Source organism: Amia ocellicauda, unplaced genomic scaffold (genome assembly GCF_036373705.1).
Source record: "Amia ocellicauda isolate fAmiCal2 unplaced genomic scaffold, fAmiCal2.hap1 HAP1_SCAFFOLD_36, whole genome shotgun sequence".
NCBI classification, from domain to species: domain Eukaryota; kingdom Metazoa; phylum Chordata; class Actinopteri; order Amiiformes; family Amiidae; genus Amia; species Amia ocellicauda.
Genome location: NW_027102931.1, coordinates 10,384 through 26,460, shown reverse-complemented (window position 1 = coordinate 26,460; position 16,077 = coordinate 10,384). Strand labels below are relative to the sequence as shown.

The 16,077-nt window shown below is 42.7% G+C and overlaps 2 non-coding genes and 13 pseudogenes across 2 annotated transcripts; all 15 read left to right on the top strand.

The window, feature by feature from the left end:
- The first annotated feature begins 1,327 nt into the window (after window positions 1-1,327).
- Window positions 1,328-1,446, top strand: LOC136733699 (uncharacterized; annotated as a pseudogene).
- Window positions 1,447-1,661: 215 nt separating this feature from the next.
- LOC136733544 (uncharacterized) lies at window positions 1,662-1,780 on the top strand (annotated as a pseudogene).
- A 215-nt stretch (window positions 1,781-1,995) lies between these two features.
- On the top strand, window positions 1,996-2,114 carry LOC136733328 (5S ribosomal RNA). The gene has a single exon (XR_010810218.1). It is a non-coding gene; the product is annotated as a 5S ribosomal RNA (ribosomal RNA).
- A 209-nt stretch (window positions 2,115-2,323) lies between these two features.
- Window positions 2,324-2,442, top strand: LOC136733549 (uncharacterized; annotated as a pseudogene).
- A 215-nt stretch (window positions 2,443-2,657) lies between these two features.
- On the top strand, window positions 2,658-2,766 carry LOC136733642 (uncharacterized; annotated as a pseudogene).
- A 213-nt stretch (window positions 2,767-2,979) lies between these two features.
- Window positions 2,980-3,098, top strand: LOC136733646 (uncharacterized; annotated as a pseudogene).
- Window positions 3,099-3,647: 549 nt separating this feature from the next.
- Window positions 3,648-3,766, top strand: LOC136733772 (uncharacterized; annotated as a pseudogene).
- Window positions 3,767-3,980: 214 nt separating this feature from the next.
- Window positions 3,981-4,099, top strand: LOC136733702 (uncharacterized; annotated as a pseudogene).
- A 542-nt stretch (window positions 4,100-4,641) lies between these two features.
- Window positions 4,642-4,760, top strand: LOC136733665 (uncharacterized; annotated as a pseudogene).
- Window positions 4,761-4,974: 214 nt separating this feature from the next.
- Window positions 4,975-5,093, top strand: LOC136733771 (uncharacterized; annotated as a pseudogene).
- A 214-nt stretch (window positions 5,094-5,307) lies between these two features.
- Window positions 5,308-5,426, top strand: LOC136733701 (uncharacterized; annotated as a pseudogene).
- Window positions 5,427-5,967: 541 nt separating this feature from the next.
- Window positions 5,968-6,086, top strand: LOC136733752 (uncharacterized; annotated as a pseudogene).
- A 216-nt stretch (window positions 6,087-6,302) lies between these two features.
- LOC136733391 (uncharacterized) lies at window positions 6,303-6,421 on the top strand (annotated as a pseudogene).
- Window positions 6,422-6,638: 217 nt separating this feature from the next.
- On the top strand, window positions 6,639-6,757 carry LOC136733522 (uncharacterized; annotated as a pseudogene).
- Window positions 6,758-13,235: 6,478 nt separating this feature from the next.
- Window positions 13,236-13,350, top strand: LOC136733265 (U5 spliceosomal RNA). Its single transcript, XR_010810158.1, has one exon. It is a non-coding gene; the product is annotated as a U5 spliceosomal RNA (small nuclear RNA).
- The last annotated feature ends 2,727 nt before the right edge of the window (window positions 13,351-16,077 follow it).

Below are 16,077 nucleotides of genomic sequence, written 5' to 3'. Positions count from 1 at the left end.
CCTACAGGATTATTAGGAACACCTGTTCAATTTCTCATTAATGCAATTATCTAATCAACCAATCACATGGCAGTTGCTTCAATGCATTTAGGGGTGTGGTCCTGGTCAAGACAATCTCCTGAACTCCAAACTGAATGTCTGAATGGGAATGAAAGGTGATTTAAGCAATTTTGAGCGTGGCATGGTTGTTGGTGCCAGACGGGCCGGTCTGAGTATTTCACAATCTGCTCAGTTACTGGGATTTTCACGCACAACCATTTCTAGGGTTTACAAAGAATGGTGTGAAAAGGGAAAAACATCCAGTATGCGGCAGTCCTGTGGGCGAAAATGCCTTGTTGATGCTAGAGGTCAGAGGAGAATGGGCCGACTGATTCAAGCTGATAGAAGAGCAACTTTGACTGAAATAACCACTCGTTACAAACGAGGTATGCAGCAAAGCATTTGTGAAGCCACAACACGTACAACCTTGAGGCGGATGGGCTACAACAGCAGAAGACCCCACCGGGTACCACTCATCTCCACTACAAATAGGAAAAAGAGGTGAGACATTCAGATGGTAGAGTCTGAATTTGGCGTAAACAGAATGAGAACATGGATCCATCATGTCTTGTTACCACTGTGCAGGCTGGTGGTGGTGGTGTAATGGTGTGGGGGATGTCTTCTTGGCACACTTTAGGCCCCTTAGTGCCAATTGGGCATCGTTTAAATGCTACGGCCTACCTGAGCATTGTTTCTGACCATGTCCATCCCTATTTGACCACCATGTACCCATCCTCTGATGGCTACTTCCAGCAGGATAATGCACCATGTCACAAAGGTCGAATCATTTCAAATTGGTTTCTTGAACATGACAATGAGTTCACTGTACTAAACTGGCCCCCACAGTCACCAGATCTCAACCCAATAGAGCATCTTTGGGATGTGGTGGAACGGGAGCTTCGTGCCCTGGATGTGCATCCCACAAATCTCCATCAACTGCAAGATGCTATCCTATCAATATGGGCCAACATTTCTAAAGAATGCTTTCAGCACCTTGTTGAAGCAATGCCACATAGAATTAAAGCAGTTCTGAAGGCGAAAGGGGGTCAAACACAGTATTAGTATGGTGTTCCTAATAATCCTTTAGGTGAGTTCATCGTAGCTCTTAATACTCTCTTTCTGTCTGGAGGAGATATAATTGAAGTATTGTACACGTACCCGGCTACTTTCAACACCCATTGCTGCACTGATATTTTTCCCTCCATTTTTCTTTATCCATTTTTTTTTTGCTGGAAGTTCCGTCAATACCCGTCAGCCTTTAAGAGACATCATGCAGCCAGGCCTCTTGGCTTGCGGCCACACCGTCCTGAACGCGCCCAATCTCATCAGATCTCGGAAGCTAAACGGGGCAAGGGCTCGTCAGTACTTGGATGGGTGACCTCCTGGAGATATCAGGTGCTGCAAGTTATTTCGTCTCCTGGGTAACTTTATCGTAGCTCTAAATACTCTCTTTCTGTCTGGAGGAGATATAATTGAAGAATTGTACACATACCCGGCTACTTTCAACACCCTTTGCTGCACTGATATTTTTCCCTCCATTTTTCTTTTTTCTTTTTTATTTAGCTGGAAGTTCCGTCAATACCCTCCAGCCTTTAAGAGACATCATGCAGCCAGGCATCTCGGCTTGCGGCCACACCATCCTGAACGCGCCCGATCTCGTCAGATCTCGGAAGCTAAACGGGGCAGGACCTGGACAGTACATGAAAGTGAGACCTCCTGGAAATACCTGGTGCTGCAAGCTTTTACGTCTCCTGGGTAACTTTATCGTAGCTCTTAATACTCTCTATCTGTCTGGAGGAGATATAATTGAAGTATTGTACACGTACCCAGCTACTGTCAACACCATTTGCTGCACTGATATTTTTCCATCCATTTTTCTTTTTTTTTTTTTTTTTTGCTGGAAGTTCCGTCAATACCCGCCAACCTTTAAGAGACATCATGCAGCCAGGCCTCTCGGCTTGCGGCCACACCGTCCTGAATGCGCCCGATCTCGTCAGATCTCGGAAGCTAAACGGGGCAGGGCCTGGTCAGTACTTGGATGGGAGACCTCCTAGAAATACCAGGTGCTGCAAGCTTTTTACGTCTCCTGGGTAACTTCATCGTAGCTCTTAATACTCTCTTTCTGTCTCCAGGAGATATAATTGAAGAATTGTACACGTACCCGGCTACTTTCAACACCCTTTGCTGCACTGGTATATTTCCCTCTATTTTTCTTTTTTTTTTTGCTGGCAGTTCCGTCAATACCCGCCAGCCTTTAAGAGACATCATGCAGCCAGGCATCTCGGCTTGTGGCCACACCATCCTGAACGCGCCCGATCTCGTCAGATCTCGGAAGCTAAACGGGGCAGGAACTGGTCAGTACTTGAATGTGAGACCTCCTGGAAATACCTGGTGCTGCAAGCTTTTACGTCTCCTGGGTAACTTTATCGTAGCTCTTAATACTCTCTCTCTGTCTGGAGGATATATAATTGGAGAATTGTACACGTACCCGGCTACTTTCAACACCCTTTGCTGCACTGACATTTTTCCCTCCATTTTTCTTTTGTCTTTTGTATTTTGCTGGAAGTTCCATCAATACCCTCCAGCCTTTAAGAGACATCATGCAGCCAGGTCTTTTGGCTTGCGGCCACACCGTCCTGAACGCGCCCGATCTCGGAAGCTAAACGGGGCAGGGCCTTGTCAGTACTTGGATGGGAGACCTCCTGGAAATACCTGGTGCTGCAAGCTTTTTACGTCTCCTGGGTAACTTTATCGTAGCTCTTAATACTCTCTCTCTGTCTGGAGGATATATAATTGGAGAATTGTACACGTACCCGGCTACTTTCAACATCCTTTGCTGCACTGATATTTTTCCCTCCGTTTTTCTTTTTTTTTTTTTTTGCTGGAAGTTCCGTCAATACCCGCCAACCATTAAGAGACATCATGCAGCCAGGCTTCTCGGCTTGTGTCCACACCGTCCTGAAAGCGCTCGATCTCGTCAGATCGCGTAAGCTGAACGGGGCAGGTCCTGGTCAGTACTTGGATGGGTGACCTCCTGGAAATACCAGGTGCTGCAAGCTTTATACGTCTCCTGGGTAAGTTTATCATAGCTCTTCATTCTCTTTTTCTGTCTGGAGGAGATATAATTGAAGAATTGTACACGTACCCAGCTACTTTCAACACCCTTTGCTGCAGTGGTATTTTTCCCTCCATTTTTCTTTTTTCTTTTTTCTTTTGCTGGAAGTTCCGTCAATACCCTCCAGCCTTTAAGAGACATCATGCAGCCAGGCCTCTTGGCATGCGGACACATTGTCCTGAACGCGCCCGAACTCATCAGATCTCGGAAGCTAAACGGGGCAGGACCTGGTCAGTACTTGAATGTGAGACCTCCTAGAAATACCTAGTGCTGCAAGCTTTTACGTCTCCTGGGTAACTTCATCGTAGCTCTTAATAGTCTCTTTCTGTCTGGAGGAGATATAATTGAAGTATTGTACACGTACCCGGCTACTTTTAACACCCTTTGCTGCACTGATATTTTTCCCTCCATTTATCTTTTTTCTTTTTTTTTTGCTGGAAGTTCTGTCAATACCCTCCAGCCATTTAGAGACATCATGCAGCCAGGCCTCTTGGCTTGCGGCCACACCGTCCAGAATGCGCCCCATCTCGTCAGACCTTGGAAACTAAACGGGCCAGGGCCTGGTTAGTACTTAGATGGGTGACCTCCTGGAAATACCAGGTGATAAAAGCTTTTTACGTATCCTGTGTAACTTTATCGTAGCTCTTAATACTCTCTTTCTGTCTGGAGGAGATATAATTGAAGTATTGTACACGTACCTGGCTACTTTCAACATCCCTTGCTGCACTGATATTTTTCCCTCCGTTTTTCTTTTTTTTTTTTTTTTGCTGGAAGTTCCGTCAATACCCGCCAACCATTAAGAGACATCATGCAGCCATGCTTCTCGGCTTGTGTCCACACCGTCCTGAACGCGCTCGATCTCGTCAGATCGCGTAAGCTGAACGGGGCAGGTCCTGGTCAGTACTTGGATGGGTGACCTCCTGGAAGTACCAGGTGCTGCAAGCTTTTTACGTCTCCTGGGTAACTTCATCGTAGCTCGTAATACTCTCTTTCTGTCTGGAGGTGTTATAATTGAGGAATTGTACACGTACCCGGCAACTTTCAACAGCCTTTGCTGCACTGATATTTTTCCCTCCATTTCTCTTTTTTTTGCTTGAAGTTCCGTCAATACCCGCCAGCCTTTAAGAGACATCATGCAGCCAGGCTTTTTGGCTTGCGGCCACACCGTCCTGAACGAGCCCGATCTTGTCATATCTTGGAAGCAAAACGTGGCAGGGCCTGGTCAGTATTTGGATTGGTGACCTCCTGGAAAAACTAGGTACTGCAAGCTTATTACGTCTCTTGGGTAACTTCATCGTAGCTGTTAATAATCTCTTTCTGTCTGGAGGAGATACAATTGAAGAAATGTACACGTACCCGGCAACTTTCTAACACCCTTTGCTGCACTGATATTTTTCCCTCCATTTTTCTTTTTTCTTTTTTCTTTTGCTGGAAGTTCCGTCAATACCCTCCAGCCTTTAAGAGACATCATGCAGCCAGGCCTCTTGGCATGCGGACACATTGTCCTGAACGTGCCCGAACTCATCAGATCTCGGAAGCTAAACGGGGCAGGACCTGGTCAGTACTTGAATGGGTGACCTCCTAGAAATACCTGGTGCTGCAAGCTTTTACGTCTCCTGGGTAACTTCATCGTAGCTCTTAATAGTCTCTTTCTGTCTGGAGGAGATATAATTGAAGTATTGTACACGTACCCGGCTACTTTTAACACCCTTTGCTGCACTGATATTTTTCCCTCCATTTATCTTTTTTCTTTTTTTTTTGCTGGAAGTTCTGTCAATACCCTCCAGCCATTTAGAGACATCATGCAGCCAGGCCTCTTGGCTTGCGGCCACACCGTCCAGAATGCGCCCCATCTCGTCAGACCTTGGAAACTAAACGGGCCAGGGCCTGGTTAGTACTTAGATGGGTGACCTCCTGGAAATACCAGGTGATAAAAGCTTTTTACGTATCCTGTGTAACTTTATCGTAGCTCTTAATACTCTCTTTCTGTCTGGAGGAGATATAATTGAAGTATTGTACACGTACCTGGCTACTTTCAACATCCCTTGCTGCACTGATATTTTTCCCTCCGTTTTTCTTTTTTTTTTTTTTTTGCTGGAAGTTCCGTCAATACCCGCCAACCATTAAGAGACATCATGCAGCCATGCTTCTCGGCTTGTGTCCACACCGTCCTGAACGCGCTCGATCTCGTCAGATCGCGTAAGCTGAACGGGGCAGGTCCTGGTCAGTACTTGGATGGGTGACCTCCTGGAAGTACCAGGTGCTGCAAGCTTTTTACGTCTCCTGGGTAACTTCATCGTAGCTCGTAATACTCTCTTTCTGTCTGGAGGTGTTATAATTGAGGAATTGTACACGTACCCGGCAACTTTCAACAGCCTTTGCTGCACTGATATTTTTCCCTCCATTTCTCTTTTTTTTGCTTGAAGTTCCGTCAATACCCGCCAGCCTTTAAGAGACATCATGCAGCCAGGCTTTTTGGCTTGCGGCCACACCGTCCTGAACGAGCCCGATCTTGTCATATCTTGGAAGCAAAACGTGGCAGGGCCTGGTCAGTATTTGGATTGGTGACCTCCTGGAAAAACTAGGTACTGCAAGCTTATTACGTCTCTTGGGTAACTTCATCGTAGCTGTTAATAATCTCTTTCTGTCTGGAGGAGATACAATTGAAGAAATGTACACGTACCCGGCAACTTTCTAACACCCTTTGCTGCACTGATATTTTTCCCTCCATTTTTCTTTTTTCTTTTTTTTTTGCTGGAAGTTCCGTCAATACCCTCCAGCCTTTATGAGACATCAGGCAGCCAGGCTTCTCGGTTTGAAGCCACACCGTCCTGAACGCGCCCGATCTCGTCATATCTCAGATTCTAAACGGGGCAGGGCCTGGTCAGTACTTGGATGGGTGACCTCCTGGAAATACCAGGTGCTGCGAGCTTTTTACGTCTCCTGGGTAACTTCATCGTAGCTCTTAATACTCTCTTTCAGTCTGGAGGAGATATAATTGAAGAATTGTACACGTACCCGGCTAATTTCAACACCCTTTGCTGCACTGATATTTTTCCCTCCATTTTTCTTTTTTCTTTTTTTTTTTGCTGGAAGTTCCGTCAATACCCTCCAGCCTTTAAGACACATCATGCAGCCTGGCGTCTCGGCTTGCGGCCACACCGTCCTGAACGCGCCCGATCTCGTCAGATCTCGGAAGCTAAACGGGGCAGGACCTGGTCAGTACTTGAATGTGAGACCTCCTGGAAATACCTGGTGCTGCAAGCTTTTACGTCTGCTGGGTAACTTTATCGTAGCTCTTAATACTCTCTATCTGTCTGGAGGAGATATAATTGAAGTATTGTACACGTACCCAGCTACTGTCAACACCCTTTGCTGCACTGATATTTTTCCATCCATTTTTCTTTTTTTTTTTTTTTTTTCTGCTGGAAGTTCCGTCAATACACTCCAGCCTTTTAGAGACATCATGCAGCCAGGCCTCTTGGCTTGCGGCCACACCGTTTTGAACGTGCCCGATCTCGTCAGACCTTGGAAACTAAACGGGCCAGGGCCTGGTTAGTACTTGGATGGGTGACCTCCAGGAAATACCAGGTGATGCAAGCTTTTTACGTCTCCTGGGTAACTTTATCGTAGCTCTTAATACTCTTTATCTGTCTGGAGGAGATATAATTGAAGTATTGTACACTTTGTCTTAGGGACAGTCTGGCTAGCAGTGACTGAGTGGTTGACAGACGACAAGCAACGGAATGTACGTGCTCTGTGATGTCATAGCAGTCAGCTGAGAGAGGCTCGTGATGTCATCGCTGAGCTGTCTGTCTGTCTGTCTGTCTCTCTCTCTCTCTTTCTCTCTCTCTCTCTCTCTCTCTCTCTTCCTCTCAATTCAATTCATTTGTATTGTCAAAGCAATTGGACATACATACATTTATACATACATATATATATATATATATATATATATACATACATACATACATCCATACATGCTAGAAAGTCATTACTATGTTATCTTAAAGGCTAACTAAGCAGAACATATATAATTATAGAACAGAGTTCATAGGTCAACACATGGTTTTAGGGAACAGGCACGTAGGTCATACCGTTTGACATTGTCTCTAAGGTTCTCATCGTAAATAACAAACAGAAATCAAACTATCTTCTGGGCTGACCTTCTAGCTTGACCGTATCTTTCTTAAGTATACAAGAGAGAAAAACAGGTGTAAGAAAATAATTTCTAATTTTCCTTCTACACATATATACATACATACATACATATGTAGCGTTATGTTGGGTGTATTTGGATAAGAGCATTTGGGCTCTGAGCTGAAGCACTGTTCTAAAGAAGACCTCTCCCCCCCCAAAGTTATCAGATTTCCTTAGCTCATCAGCTTGGAACTGGTTTGCATCAAAGTGACAGTTTTGGGGAGGATGGCACCGAGAAGAGGCCAAATAGTTTGGAATTCTGCTATGAGATGTCTGGAGAAAGGGGCCTGTAGGTGATAAAAACTCTTTGAAGTGGATGAGAGCCGAAATCCCGACATAGAGCTACGAACCCAGGCCAACCGGCATTTCCAAAAGATGGCATGGATTGACATCAGTCATAAATAAAGCCTCCCTCCAATAGGACACTGGGGGCTGAAACCGAAATCCAATCTCAAGAACTCAGGGACCAATCACCTACTGATCTGACAGACTATAAGGAACAGCGGACAGTCTTTCTCTCTCTCTCTCTCTCACCTGAACCAGAAACTCGCTGCCACAGCTCAACCTGTAGCTCTGTTGCCAGAACCGGAATCAGAAACCAACCAAGTCTTTGCCGGCAACAGAAGAGTTAAACTGGGAGAAGGAGATTGAGCGAATAATTATTTTAAAGGACTTTATTAAATAAATAACTTTACAGACCCACCTGATCAGTGGAGTTTTACAGCTGGACAATTGACTAAGTCGACTGAATACCAAAGTGTCAGTCACTTAAATAGCTATTTGAGTCTTAAGAAACTTGACCCTTGGAACAAACAGGGCCCTGCTTTCCTCAAAGACTTTGTCTTCAAGTAACTACGGTGGAACCCTGCTTACAAAGAAGATTTTGTGCACAACCTTGGAGCCTTCAAACCAATGGAAAATCTGTTTGGAAAAGACTCTACATTCGCGAAACCCCAACTTCCAGGTGCATCGACTGAGTGGAAGTTCTTGGACAAAGCCGAACCGGACTGCCTTTGTTCCAAACCACACGGACCTCGTGCCGTGTGCTGTTATCTGAGCCCGAAGCCAGAGAGGCCTCTCTGCGACGAAGTTCACATAAGTTTAACAGTTTGGAGTTTGTGATTCATGACATTTGAGAAATCAATTAGAAATGTTAATCTGTGATTCATAACTCTAGAATGTGTAATATCATTTAGTTTTCTTAAATATAAATGTGAGTTGCATTAAACTGTTTTGTTGATAATTTTAGAAATAAAATCTGTCAACGCCGAGAAATATCTTCTCATTCCTGTTTAACTGTTTAGTCTGAAATTGACACAAGTTAATAGACATTAGATTATTGGTGGCCCTGCCTATCCTCAATCATTGAATAATAATCAGTTAAGGGAAATTGTGGTAACAAATAGGATCTTTCTCGGCACCGAAACGTAAATGAGACTGATATATATATAACGAGAAGTTACCTGACATAAATACTAACCTGCGTAGTTATTTAATGTCTGACTAATAATACTAACGAGAGACTCACCTTCGTCTTACTAACCGGTATTGTAGTCAATGTGTTTATAACCTTTTTTGTTTAACGATTTGTTAAACGGAATGTACGTGCTCTGTGCTGTCATAGCAGTAAGCTGAGAGAGGCTCGTCATGTCATCGCTGAGCTGGCTGGCTGGCTCTCTGTGTGTGTGTGTGTGTGTGTGTGTGTGTGTCTCTCTGTCTGTCTGTCTGTCTGTCTCTCTCTCCCTCTCAATTCAATTCATTTGTATTGTCAAAGCAATTGGACATGCATACATACATACATACATATATATGGAAAATAAACAATACGTGTACATCTCTTTCTGCATTAGTGGTGCCCTCACAGATGTGCAAGTTACATGACAGACAGACAGACAGACACACACACACTTTCACACACAGACAGACAGACACAGACACACACAGACACACACACACATACTTTGACAGACAGACAGACAGACACACGCATATTATGGGTCTTTGTTGGGTAGTGAAATGGGTAGCATCAGTCGCAGTGTGGGTAATGTCAGGGAGCCAATCATAGTCCCCGTTATTTGCATATCGTGGCGCAAAGCATTCTGGGAAAAGCAACTTAACACGTTTAGTCATGTATTTGTCCATAGTTTACACATGAGATGAAAGAGACAGTATGACGTATTGAGCACCTGGGATTCCTCATGTGTATGTGAGGGGCAGAGGAACCGGATCCCAAGTGTGCGTCCCAGGTGCTATAGGTTTCAAAGCATGCAGGGGAATAGGCACCCCACCCTGACACCTATAGAAGACTGGATAGGGAGATATAAATAGCAATGGGGAGACTCTTGTACTTGGTGTGGCTCTATCCATATAGTGGGGCCAGCAGGTGCAGCAATAGAAGCTCAGCCTGGGGAGACTGGATTTAGCATTTCCTCTCCATTTTGATAACTATCCATAATCATTTCTGCAAAATACTTCTATGATACCTATGTATGTTTTTTACTTGTACTATATTATACTATCAAGTATCAGTGTACACATACAATGTGACCTGTTACATTAATACAGAGGCCACGGAAGGCCAGATCACTAATAGCCACTGTCCCCTGATATTACACTTTTTTACAATCACTTTGGCACTCATTTCAGAACCTTGATGTCATTTTTCAAAACTCTTGACACTAAACTCACACCCGATGATCAAAATGCACATTTTTCAAAACTCTAACACTTTTTTACAATTGCTTGGATACAATACACATCAACCTCAGATCATTTGTTCATTGAACTAAAATGACACAACTTAACATCAAAGTATTACCATTTCAAAATGCAATTCACACATTACATCTGAGATCACTGTCTATTCATTTCATTACAAAGATCTAACTATCAATTGATACAGCTGCTCAAAATGATAAGTGACTGTTGCATTACTCTTAATGCATAATTTTATGGAAACTGACAAACAATATTCCATGTTTCGATCATGAAAGTTTCAGGATAATGAGATCCATTGACATCAATAAACGAGGAGCATGAACCAGTTGGACTACATTATCTATGGATGTAATATTTCATCATCATTCATCATCATGTAGCATTTTTCCACACCATGTGTGCAGTGTGGAAGGAAAGTTAGACATTTTTTCTCTAATACCTGTTTTTCTCTCTTGTATACTTAAGAAAGATAAGGTCAAGCTAGAAGGTCAGGCCAGAAGGTAGTTTGATTTCTGTTTGTTATTTACGATGAGAATCTTGGAGACAATGTCAAACAGTATGATTGAAGTGCCTGCTCCCTAATCCATGTGTTGATCTATGAACTCTGTCCTATAATGATATAAATTCTGCTTAGCTAACTTTTAAGATAACATAGTAATGACTTTCTGATTATAACCAGCTCTTTGATTTTTGTGTATAAAAGCTCTGACTGTTAAAATGAAGGCAGAGCGACTTTGGGATCTACTTGAGTCACTGTTCCTCTCCACGCTGCGTGTATTAAAGGCATTGCAACTAACGCTCCAACCTGGTTGAAGATGATTGTTCTTCCACATCAGATTTGACATTACTGTATGTATGCAGGCCCTTGTAATTGCTTTTCCAATACTGCCAACTGGTTATTGATGATTGATTTCACATTGTGGTACGAGTATCGAGTGAAATGAGTGCTATCCACCCCAGCAACACAGTGATAACATGGAGCCGGCAAGTCATCCAGGTCACAATAGAGGTCAAGCAGTGGGAGGAGGAAGACGTGGTGGTCAAAGGAATGGAAGGGGACATGCACCCCTTCTGAGAGGTGGTCGTGGGCCTCGTCATAGAGGAGGGCTTAGGCCTCACCAGAGAGGCAGCCATGGGCCTCATTTGAGAGGTGTTGGGGGAACGTGGTAGAGGACAAGGCCACGGACCAGACAGCGGCAGCAACAGCAAATAGTGTCCAGTGAAATCCGAGAAATAGTTGTAGAGCATGTTGTAAATCATGGCATGACCATGACTGAGGCAGCTACAATGATTCAATCAAACCTCAGAATCAACTCAGGATCAACTGTGGCCTCAATCATCAGAAATTTCCGTACTGAGAAGCAGCAAGTCTTCAGCATGCACTAAACATTAGGCTACTCTCAATTGTCAAATGACTGTATACTGCATACCAATGTGTAGCACAGAGTATAGTGTGCCTTTTGAAAGAAATGCAGACAGAGTGAAGCAGCTGATGACTGAGTATGTTCAGGTATGTTCAGTTTCAAGATGCCTCTTGTGAAAAATGGTTGTGAGAACCTGAACCTGAACACAGGGCTGATGGAAATTTAGAAGTACAGTAATCAATCCTTTGTTTTGCTTTTTACACTAAGCCAGGTGAGGAACACTGCAGTTGACATTTTACTGTAGTTTTGTTCTTTTTTGTAGCTAATTATTGTTGCATGGATTCAAAGAAACCTATGGTGTGATTTGATTGTATTGCATCAATACATTTCAGATTTTGTTCAATGATTCCACTGTGTCTGTAGTATTCTCTCTACTAGTCCTTTTACAGTGATGTATTTATGTGTAGTACCATAATGAAACATGTATCACATATTTTGTACTACAATATTTAATGATTGTACGAACAACTACACAGTGAAACTATCGGTATCTTCTGTGTTACTATGTTACTATGGTATTTCATGATAAATTAGTTATTTGAACCAACAAGTCTGCAAGTGCAAGGTTTCTTTAAAGATATGAAAGGCTGTCCAATGTTCAAAACATTGTATTGTGCAGTGTTACAAGTGATGACCGTTTTGAGTTTTGTGTCTAGAGTTTTGAAAAATGACATCAAGGTTCTGAAATGAGTGACAAAGTGATTGTAAAAAACTGTATATTCATCCTATTTAATGTGCTCTTTTAAAATGTACTTTTCTTTTTTATGTTGCCATTTCTGTTCTACCAATGTTTCAGTTGTTAGCCAAAGATTGACAGAGTACATCTCATACACACAGGCCAGACAGCAAGGATTTCTTTTTGAAATTCAATTACAAATGCTGCATGAATTCATCAATACGATTAGAGCTCCTGAAAACTCACTTAACAGCATCTCATTAGCAGTGAAAAGAAACCAAGAAAGTTGGGACAGTCGACTATTTACCACTATGTAACATCACCTTTTCTTTTAATAACACTTATTAAGCACTTGGGCACTGAAGACACCACTTGGTTAAGTTTAGCAAGCGGGATTTTCCCCCATTCATCCATTATGCATTTCCTCAGCTGCGCAACTGCACAGGGCCTTCGTTGTCTTAATTTGCACTTCATAGTGCGCCACACATTCTCAATTCGGAGACAGGTCAGGACTGCAGGCAGGCCATGCTAGCACCCGCACTCTCTGCCTACGCAACCATGCGCTTGTAATCTGGGCAGAATGTGGTTTGGCGTTATCCTGCTGAAAAATGCAGGGACGTCCCTGGAAAAGACGATGTCTGGATGGCAGCATATGTTGCTCCAAAATGTGTACATCTCTTTCTGCAAAAATGGTGCCCTCACAGATGTGCGAGTTACATGACAGACAGACACTCATACACACTGTCACACCCACACACACACACACACTTTCACAGACAGACACATGCACACACACTCACTTTCACACAGAGACAGACACACAAACACAGAGACAGACACACACACTTACAGACACACACACACACACTCACTTTCACACAGAGACACACAAACACATACACTTTCACACAGACACACACACACATACATACATACATATATAAGGAAAAGAAACAATACATTTAAAAATCACAAAAAGATGTAATAAAGTACAGAAAATCTAAATGTAATAAAATGTGATCTTTAATACACACAAATATGTATGGCTGGTCGGATGCGTCTTGGACTCGGGTTCCTCTTCATTACGTATAATGCTTTTGCCTTTTGCTATAGCTTTCCGTGGAGGGGATCGTGGGTGAGTTTGTACCATTCTTGGGAGGCTCTGCCTTGTTGGGGCGGAGCTGTGATCCAGGTGAACAGCAGATCGGACATAGGTGGGCATGTGGGCGGAGGAGGAAGGCCGGTCAAGCAAATAAGCTTGCTAAGGTACGCAGCAGCAGCAAGCAGCCCCACCATCCAGTCAGCCAGCCAGTCTGGCTGGCAGTGACTGAGTGGTTGACAGACGGCAAGCAACGGAATGTACGTGCTCTGTGATGTCATAGGAGTCACCTGAGAGAGATGTTTGTGATGTCATCGCTGAGCTGGCTGGCTCTGTGTGTCTTGCTGGCTGTGTGTGTGTGTGTGAGAGAGAGAGAGACTTTTTGACTTTTATCAGACTTCATTGCCTGTTTGCAACACGCAATAATTCATACAAAAGAAAATAAATAAATAAATAAAAAATAGTGTTCCCCTTTGTTTGTCTCCCCCCAACAAGCATTAACTCCGCCACTGATCTGTACACTTTTAAAGAAAGCAACCCAATACACACAACAAAACAACCATCAAATACTAAACCCTATAAATGAATTACATAATAAAAACCAACTCCCCGTCATACAATTCACAAAGGGCATCATTAATACACCAGACCTGTTCAAAACTCTCCAAATCATTCATCAGCCTGTAATAGTTAAACTCTAGTCTGACTCTGCACTTGACCAGCATGGCAAACACTCTCACTGCATCCTCACTGCCCTCCCCACACACTCTGTTCTTCCTAGTCTTATAGACGGCCATTTTAGCCTGGCCCAGCAAGAAGTTTACCAGCTGGTCCACATGTTTGGTCTTTCTGGTGTATCGCGCCCCTAAAATAAAAACCTTTGTGTTAAAAATCAGGTTAAGATCAGTAAAAAGACGAGTTAAAAGACTAAAAATGGGTGACAACCGAGAGCAAGTGCTGAAACAGTGAAACACGGTCTCTCTCTGAGCACAGAATGGGCAGGCGTCGGACACAGCAGGGTTAAGAACAGTAATAAAAGAATTGACAGCAATAATGGTGTGTAACACCCTCCACTGCAGATTGCCAGCTCTCTTATTGAGGGGGGCTTGTACAGGCTTCTCCAGGCGGGCGCAGTGTCTTCCCCCAGCCCCAGCCTGTAAAGTAATTTTAGGAATCACAAAGAAACAGTTGAAAGTGCTAAATAAGTATTTTGATGCACCATATTAATTTAGGAAATTTACATGTTGTTTTTCATCAGCTTCTGTATCTGATGGCTCCACATCACTGGCTGGATTGACAGCAACGACACTCTAAAAAAAGAAGTGTTAAGTTTGAGCATTCAGGACTTGTTTTGAAGATCCTGAATATCACTGGTCCACAATTTATCTGTGAAACTATGGGTTAATCTCCATATACAAAATACTTTTCACACACACTTTAAATTTACAACTAAATTTACATGTTGATGTCTTTCGTCAGCTTCTGTATTTGATGGCTCAATATAACTGGTTGCATTAACAGCAACGGCACACTACAAGAAAATAACATTATATTTAAACATTCAGGACTGGTTTAGCATCACCTCGAATATCCCTAGCCCTTGAGGTCGATTGTTATTGTGGTCTTCAAGACCAGTGCTTCTCAACCTTAGTCCTGGAGGAGGCCCACTGTCTGCTGATTTTCATTACAACAACATTGTAGGTTATATCAGTGACTGTGGTCCTAAAGTACCCCTATGCCTGCTGTTTTTTTTCCAGTTGAGCTCTTAATTACCTAATTGGCTTAACTGAAGCCATTTAACCCTTTTCCCAGGTCTTTGGTTGTTGATGAGTTACAAAGAGCTGGATTGTGGCCCGCCATGACTGGAAGTGAAGAACACTCACTCTAGGCCTTTAACTTAATGTTCATATGTAGGGGCCTATCCATCTGATTTGTTTTTGCACATTTATTAACAGAAAAAATGATGGTACGTGAAATCATCTGAGCTGAAAAATATAATGTTCCACCAATAATAAAATAAATGTATTAATTAAAATTATAGAGATAATAGAATGTTCACAGATTATTAGTTCAGAAAACAAAATATTTTTTTATATCTTAAATAGAATTAACACTCAAATCAGTTGTAGGGTAAACAAGGTCTATTTTTTGGATTGATTTTATAATTATACATGTATGGCTGCATGAAGCTTACCTGAGAATCTGATATTTTAGTAACTTTGTTGCTTCTTGTTGGGTAGTCCACGTTTGCCGCCGTTCTTTTTCTGTAAATGTAAATCAAAAGGCAATAATTACATACTGTAATTAAAATACAAAAAGTATAAACATTGTATTATTATTTTTTTATCCTGTTTCTCCATCTCGATGCTGTTCTTTTTGGAATTGCATATCTAGGTTTACTTAAATACTGTTTATAAGATTGTAAACTCATCATCCAAATTTCTTCATTTGCCAAACTTTATGTAGTGCGCTTGCAGTTTCAGAAGAAGAAAAAAAACTGTAACAGATGGGATATGTAGTACTTTATACTCGAGTGGTCTATGCGATTACACCCTGTTGGTGTTATTAAGAACGCCAAGTACCAGAATGCAGAGCGGGACTGTTTTTTGTGCCGTGACTTGTCGGGGGAAAAACGCGCAGAAAAAACGGACGAGAAGGTGAAGGTAGTATGGCGGTGATGCACGCGTTGGTGAAGTGGGAAAGCGGGGTCGACAAAGACTCTTACAGCGTGATTCCCACTGCTTGCTTTCGCAATTTTGATTTATTCAGCATTGCTGATGATGACGAAGAGACGACTCGAAACTTC